Raw genomic sequence first — 7,895 nt, 5'->3', positions numbered from 1 at the left:
ATGTTTTAATCATCATAGTTATTCTAAGCTTATGTGTTGAATTGTATAACATTGTATTCAATGCTACAGGGTATTTTTGAAATATCCCATTTGGAATGCCTTCGTCAGAAGAATACAGATATTATTAATTTTACACCAACTTTTCTCTTCAAAGAAGCACAGACTGATTAATTCTAAAAAAACATACCCAGTAAAACTAATTGTCAAAGTACTAAATAAAATAGAAAAAATGGAAAATTTTGTTTAGGATATGTTATGTATTTTATTGGCATTCAAAATAAAATAAAGTTGAAAACAAAAAATTGTTAAAATAATTGTATGAGAGTAAATGTTTGTGCTGTAGCTTAATATTTTCTTCTCTCCTATAAAACATGGTGTGAGGAGGCCTGGCCCCCCTCTTACTTCACAAAAGGGGAAAGAAGGAGAATTACCATAACCATCAACTATTGGCCAATTCCTATGAAGTGGAGGTTGTACCCTCTGTCTCTAGCCTTCTTTACAGAGTCTGATATCAGTACCTCCCATCGCACTTTGTGCGTCTCTACTAGGTTCATTAATTCACTGCAATGTCCACACAGAATTCACACACAACACTCACAATTAGGAGGTTTACTAAAGAAGTTAATAGGTTACAGTTTAGGATGAGAAATGTTTTGGATATGGTTCTCCCAGTCAGGGCAGCCTCTTCTCAGCCAGACCTCCACCTCTCATTTGTAAGCTGGGCTTCCAACTTGATCAGTCAAGTATTCCAGAGCTCCGTCAACAATGTCAATAAGTGCCCAAAGAGCACTCCACTCAGATATAAGCCTCAGCCTGGAAGATTCTCAGCTTCAGCTCCCCGAGTCAGCAAACCTAACTTCTCTGACTCTCTGAAGCACCTCAGTCCACAAGCAAGCCTTCTGCTGGAAGGCACTCAGCTGTCCTTGTTCCAAGGACAGGGACGTGTCTGCCACTATGCTGTCTCTGCTATGTGTTCTTAGTTCTGTTCCCTTTGCTGTTACCACAGTTCCTGCACTTCACTTCACCTTTACCACTACTTCTCTACTATCACAACTCTCTGCTTTGTGGCTTACCCTCCTTTTAATATATTCAAACCATTAAATTTTATCCCATGTGAATAATTTGCCAATAAAACTTTTAAAAAGCCCAGATATACAAGTATCCACAGTAAAACAAATTTACAAGACTAAAAATTGAGAACCAAAAGATACCAACTTGTAATGCAGACATTTACAAAGTAAAAAGAGGTGATTGTGTAGTTATAAAAGTTCCAAATGGAGAAGGTAAGTTGATTTCAAGATAGATCATTTTAAATTTAGAGAGCCATTGATATCTTACACGATAGCCTCAAATAATATTAATAGCCTTCTCATCAAGTAAAAGAGGGAACAAATTGAACTATGTGGTTAAACACTAACCCAACAGCAATGAAAAAAAAACATGATTGAAATTTTCACATACAAAATGAACTCAGCACAGAAAAACATGTTGAACCAAGAAATGAGCAGCACAAACAATATTCAATAAAATGACAGCAATAAATTCATATCAATCAGTAAATAGACTGAATGTAAAGTCATTAAATACACCAGTCAAAATACATAATAAGAAAACAAGATCCATCAATGTTACCTACAATAGTCTACTTTACACAGAAAAATAACAATAGATTAACAACTGAAGGATGAAAGAAAATTTGTCAAGCTATGACAATCAGAAAACAGCAGGTGTGCCAATATTAATTTATGATAAAATAGAATTTAAGATAAAAATCAGCAGAAAAGGCAAGGCAAGTCTTATATAATTAATGACTGAAGGCTAACTGAACAAAAAGAAATAGCCATAATATATATGAAAGGGCCTCAAAATACATAAATCAAACTCTAAAGGAACTTAAAAGATAAATACACAACTGTGTAAAACTAGTAAGAAATTTTAATGTCACCTTTGCTGAAAGACAGAACTAAAAGGAAATTTAGTAGAGAAAAAGAAAAACTAAATATAATCACCCAATTTGACCTCATGGATATATACAGAACACTTCACCGAACAATAAAACCATCTTGTTGGGTGCCATTGAATAATCACCAGAATACATCTTATGTTAGACACCAAACTCAGCTAATGGTACATTTTAAAACACAGAAATAGTACTAGGCATGTTCTCAGATCACAATGCTATGAAATGAGAAATCAGAGATAAGAATGTAAACTAAATACAAAATATATAGATATTGAATAACATCCTGCTCAAATACAACTAGGTAATAGAAGAAATAAAAGGTGAAATTAAAAAATAGCAAAACTGGATATCCATTTTCAGAAAAATAAAACAAGATGTGTATCCTATATTCTACAGGACCTAGAACTATATAGATCATCAAGGAAAACATAGGGACAAACTCAGGGTACCTAATGGCATAAATACATTATCAAACATAAAAAATTACACAGAAGACAAACTAGATGACTAGAACCATCTAGAAATTAGACATTTAGGTAAATTAAAATATTTCACTTAAAGAGTATAAAGAGAATCCACAGTTGGTGTGTTGGGTCGGGTTGACCAAAGAAACATATCCAGTGATACTCATAAGTGTGTAAGAGTGAGCTTTATATCAAGAAATAATTATATATCAAGGAAACATCCTAGATAAGTCCAGATCAAGTCCAATTATACTAGTCCATAATCCAATACTAGTCCTTAAATCCCTTTTTAGACCGATGCAGCCACATACAGTGATACAGAATGCAGGAAGATCACAGGCCATTGGGTATAAAGTTTTGGGGATCCAATGGTTGGCAGAAGCATCACAGGGATCTAGCAAGTTCCGCGTGGTTGGCCAACAGAGAGAGAGCGAGAGCGAGAGCGAGAGCGAGAGAGAGAGAGAAGGTTCTCAGCACCAGCCTAATCAGAAGGTCAAGCCCACAAGAAGACACCATCACGCTGTGACCTAATTAACAGGCTAGACTCCACTCCTACACTTTTAAATCTTCAAGTTGACAGAAAAAAATTACAACAGTTGGGGAAGTAAATTTTGATTAATACATGTCGATCAAGGGATTCATTTCTAGAAAATTCCAACACTGTAACTAAAAAGAGACAAGCAATCCAATTTAAAACTGGGCAAAGTGTATGACTCAGCAACCTCTCTACTTGGTATTTACCCTAAAGAAGTAAGAGTGGAAGCATGAACAGATACTTGCCTATCTGTGCTCATTGCAACACTATACAAATTAGTAAGAAGATGAAAATCAACTAAATGTCCATCAGAAAATATGGATAAATAATATTTGTACATGCACAACAATGGAACATTACACATTGCTAAAGAATACTGAAGAAACTGAAACATTTCATGGCATGAATTAATTTAGAGGATACTTGAGTAGGAACTGATTTGATAGCACTAAGTTTTGGTTGTGGTTTGGCTTGATGCTGAGTGAAATCATTCAATCACAAAAGGAAAGATAATGTATGAGACTCCAGTTACAAAAGAAAATAGCAAGATAAAACTTGGCCCTTAATGCCTCTAAACTCACTTCATGGCTCAAATTTGAGCTAAACAATAGACAGGCCTCTAAGGGAAACATTAACAGTAAGGAGAGAGCCACACTTTAGAATAAAAAAAAAAAAAAAAAGAAGAATCAACCATTTGAGATTGAAAGGGCAGCACCTACCCAAGGGCAAATTTCAAAAGGGTTAGTAAAGAAGGAGGAATAGGAACAGGGGGGAGGTGGGATAAGTAATGTTACATTGTAGGGTTTGCAATCGATGAGATGGAACAAAATGATTATGAACTGTTGAATGGAAAAAATGACAAGCTCTGTAAACCTTCACCTGAATTAAAAACAAAATTAATTGCAAGTAGAAACTTTAACTGCTATAAACCCAGCAGCTAACATTGTCTTGCTGAATAAATATTAGTTTAGTGACTGGCAAAGCCATATACTTCTTACCTTAATTAAGAAGCTCTCAGTATAAAGCAATTTCCTTGCAGCACAAGTTACTTGGCTTTGAGATATTGCATCACTGTCATTCAATCTATGACCATAGGATAACTTATGATTTTGACCTAACTCAATGAGCTCTCCAATTATTGAAATTATGGGAACCTAACTATAATAGTGATCTATCATAAACTATCGTTTACAACACTTAATTTTCCTTTAAGGTCAACTAACCTCCAAAAATACCTAAACCAAATGCACAGTTGATGCCAACTCATAGCGAATCTGTTGAACAAGATAGTACTGTCCTAGTGACTTGGGGTGTTTTAAATCATTTTTGGGGGGGTTCATACAACTCTTATCACAATCCATACATATATCAATTGTGTAAAGCACATTTGTACATTCATTGCCCTCATCATTCTTAAAACATTTGCTCTCCACTTAAGCCCCTTGCATCACCTCCTCATTTTCCCCCTCCCTCCCCGCTGCCCCTCCCTTATGAATGCTTGGTAATTTATAAAGTATTATTTTGTCACATTTTACATAGTCAATGTCTCCCTTCACCCACTTTTCTGCTGTCCATCTCGCGAGGAGGTTACATGTAGATCGTTGTAATCGGTTCCCCCTTTCCACCCCACTCTCCCTCCACCCTCCCGGTATTGCCTCTCTTAGCACTGGTCCTGAGGGGATCATCCACCCTGTCCCCTGTGTTTCCAGTTCCTATTTGTGTCAGTGTACATCCTCTGGCTAGACAGATTTGTAAGGTAAAATTGGGATCATGATAGTGGGTGAGGATGAAGCATTTAGGAACTAGAGGAAAGTTGTATGTTTCACTGTTGCTACACTGTACCCTGATTGGCTCATCTCCTCACCACAATCCTTCCCTAAGATGGGCTTTGGGTTTCCACTCTGCACTCCCCTTCATTCACAGTGATATGATTTTTTGTTCTGATGCTGCTTAATACATGATCCCTTCGACAGCTTGTGATCAGATCACACAGGCTGGTATGCTTCTTCCATGTGGGCTTTGTTGCTTCTGAGCTAGATAGCCACTTGTTTACCGTCAAGCCTTTAAGACCACAGACACTATAGCTTTTGATAGCTGGGCACCTTCAGCTTTCTTCACATTTGCTTATGCACCGAATTTATCTTCAGCGATCATATTGGGAAGGGAAGCATCATGAAATGCCTGTTTAATAGAATAAAGTATTCTTGCATTGGGGGAGTACTTGAGTGGAGGCCCATTGTCTATCTGTTACCTTAATACAAACCTATAAATATATGCACACTGATCTATTTCCCCATCCTTATATATAAATATATTTACATATGTACATGCCTTTATTTAGACCTCTATAAATGCCCTTTGAATCCTAACTCTTTCCTCTATTTCCTTATACTTTCCTCTTGTCCCAATATCATGTTCAACCTTCATTTGGGTTTCAGTAATTCTCTTGGTTATTTTGCCCTTGGTCACATCCTACCAGGCCTCCTACACCGTCCTCACCACCGATTTGGATCACTTTTAGTTCCCTTGTCTCTGGGTTTGTTAACACCACTCCCTTTCTCCCAACCTCCCTTTCTCCCATGTCCCCCTGGAACTGGTGATCCCGTGGTTTTCTCCTCCAGATAATAACATGCACAAAAACAAACAGAGCAAACCCAAGCAACAAAATGAAACAAAACAACATCACCACCACCAACAAGCCAATGAGAAAAAGCAAAACAAAACACAACAACAAGAAAGAAAAGCTTGTAGTTAGTTCAAGGACTATTTGTTGGCCTTTTAGGAGTGTTTACCGGTCAAGTCTGATGGGTCGCCAAGCCCTGGCCCCAAAGTCTATTTTTGGTATTCCCTGGGACTTCGTTGCTCTGTTCCCCATGCTGTTGCACATCCTTAGTGTTTTGCCTCTCGGTGGTGGGATCAGATTGGGCCCAATTCCCACACCGTGTCTCCAGTGCTGTCCCCTGTAGGGCTCTTGGTCAGTGAGGGATGGTGTATCTCATAGTGGGGATGGGCATATGGTCTTCTCTGTGGATTGGCTACTCTGAATGGGAACATTATCTTCAAGGCTTGGCCGTCCAGGATGTGCTCCACTTTCTCTTCCTCCCCCTTCATTTGCTGCTGTCTGCTCTGATCAGGTATGTCCCTCTCCCAGACCTGCAGATTCAGTGCTGTCCTCTGAAATAAGTTCTTCTGGGGGAGGGGCAGGTATCCACATGGTTGCAATTGAAGCTGGGCCCCTCAGACCTCTCCACTGGTTCCCTACTCCAAACCGGCATGTTGCATTCACATCTTGGAGCACTAGGTGAACTTCCACCCTTATGAGTTTTACAGCAGTAGAAAGCTCCATCTTTCTCCTTCAAAGTAGATGGTGATTTCAAACTGCTGATCTTATAGTTAGAAGCCCAACGGGTTACCACTATGACACCATGGATCCTCTTATTTCCAAACTTGCCAAAATGACCTTTCCAGACACTAAGAACCCTGTACACAAATTTCGAGACATATTTTATTCTGTATGTTCTAGTTCTCTATTAATAGTTACCTTGTTTTTTGTTGTGGTTTTATGCATTTGTTAGAAACATGAACATAATCATTATTTAAAATTCAAATCAGAGTTAAATGAGCATTGAAGTGAAAATTATGATGTTGATTTTAAATTATAAAGAATTGCTAGCAGGAGTAAAATGACTTTTGGGAAAAAAACACAGATTTATCCTTTTTCTCTGGCGAGGACCTTGAGGTTTTAGAAAAAACTAATAGAGAACATATGGAAAAGATCAGTAACAAGATGAAATCACGGCCAGATGTATTCTGCCAAGTATCACATACCGATGCTTTGTGTAACATCCCAGATTTTTTAACAATATTGTCAGTGCATTATTTGATACTCTCAATACTTCTTAAAAATCTGTATTATAAACTAAATCTTGTGAGCATTTTATAAAAACAATGTTTTTGAGGAAACAAAACAAAATCTAGGATTTACATTATCTTATCATTATGAAAAGGGTTGAAACCCCTCTTAAAGAATGAACTCAAAGTCTAGTGCCAGGAGACACAGAGTAACTGTTTAAAACATGAAAAAAATAGTATAAAAATTAGTTTTTAACTCTTCAGAAAAGACAGTTCAAAGGAATAAGGAAATTTTCTGCATCCACAAAATAAAGGCCAAAAATTATTGGTCAATTGAAGCATCCAATTTTATTTTTTTCTACAACATAGAATTATTTTATGAGCTACTAAAAATGCAAACAAACCCTGTTGCTGTTGATCCTGACTCACAGAAATGCCATATCTCCACAGTGGTTTCTTGGCTATAATTTTTATATAAACAGATAATCAGGCTTTTCTATCACAGTGCAACTCGGTGGGTTCAAACTGACAACCTTTAGGTTAATACTCAACTGAAAACTGTTGGTCACTCTCAGGGATTAATAATAAGCAAAGTCAAAGAGATATCTTGTTACTACATCAGTGAATTCCATATCCAAGCGATTAATTTTATTTTGGAGGTTATTAAATTATTCTAAAGGATATATGTGAAAGGGAGGTGAGAAAAAGGACAGCAGAAAAAAAAAGTCTTTCTCTGGGAAAAAGTACAGTATATATTTCATCTGTATAATCAGTGACAATCTATCTCATTTAAAAAGTAAACTAAACATGTAATAAATACTGTTTCTAACCGTCAATCTTAGTTTTAATAAAGGCAAGCAAGCATCAGTGTGCACATAAAGTGCCTGACAGTGGACTTAAAGCAACCGAGTTCCACTTTAAATTGCTAAAACACTGAGTTCCAAATAACAGGCCGTAATCTGAGGAATCTTCAGCATGAAAATAGCAACAGTAATCAGTGCACAGTGGTTCATTTGGCTTTGTTTCCCCTTCATATTTGAGGAAACTCTTGCCACACCTCAAACCAAAATGAAAGGGGAAA

General features: G+C 37.1%; 1 protein-coding gene across 1 annotated transcript in view; it reads right to left on the bottom strand.

Annotated features, from left to right (window-relative positions):
* The window catches only part of CENPP (centromere protein P), a 338,488-nt gene that overhangs the window by 220,494 nt on the left and 110,099 nt on the right, over window positions 1-7,895 (bottom strand). The gene's annotated exons all lie outside the window — the stretch shown is intronic.

The sequence above is a fragment of the Tenrec ecaudatus genome, chromosome 5 (genome assembly GCF_050624435.1).
Source record: "Tenrec ecaudatus isolate mTenEca1 chromosome 5, mTenEca1.hap1, whole genome shotgun sequence".
Lineage (NCBI taxonomy): Eukaryota > Metazoa > Chordata > Mammalia > Afrosoricida > Tenrecidae > Tenrec > Tenrec ecaudatus.
This window is presented reverse-complemented; position numbering and strand designations above follow the sequence as displayed.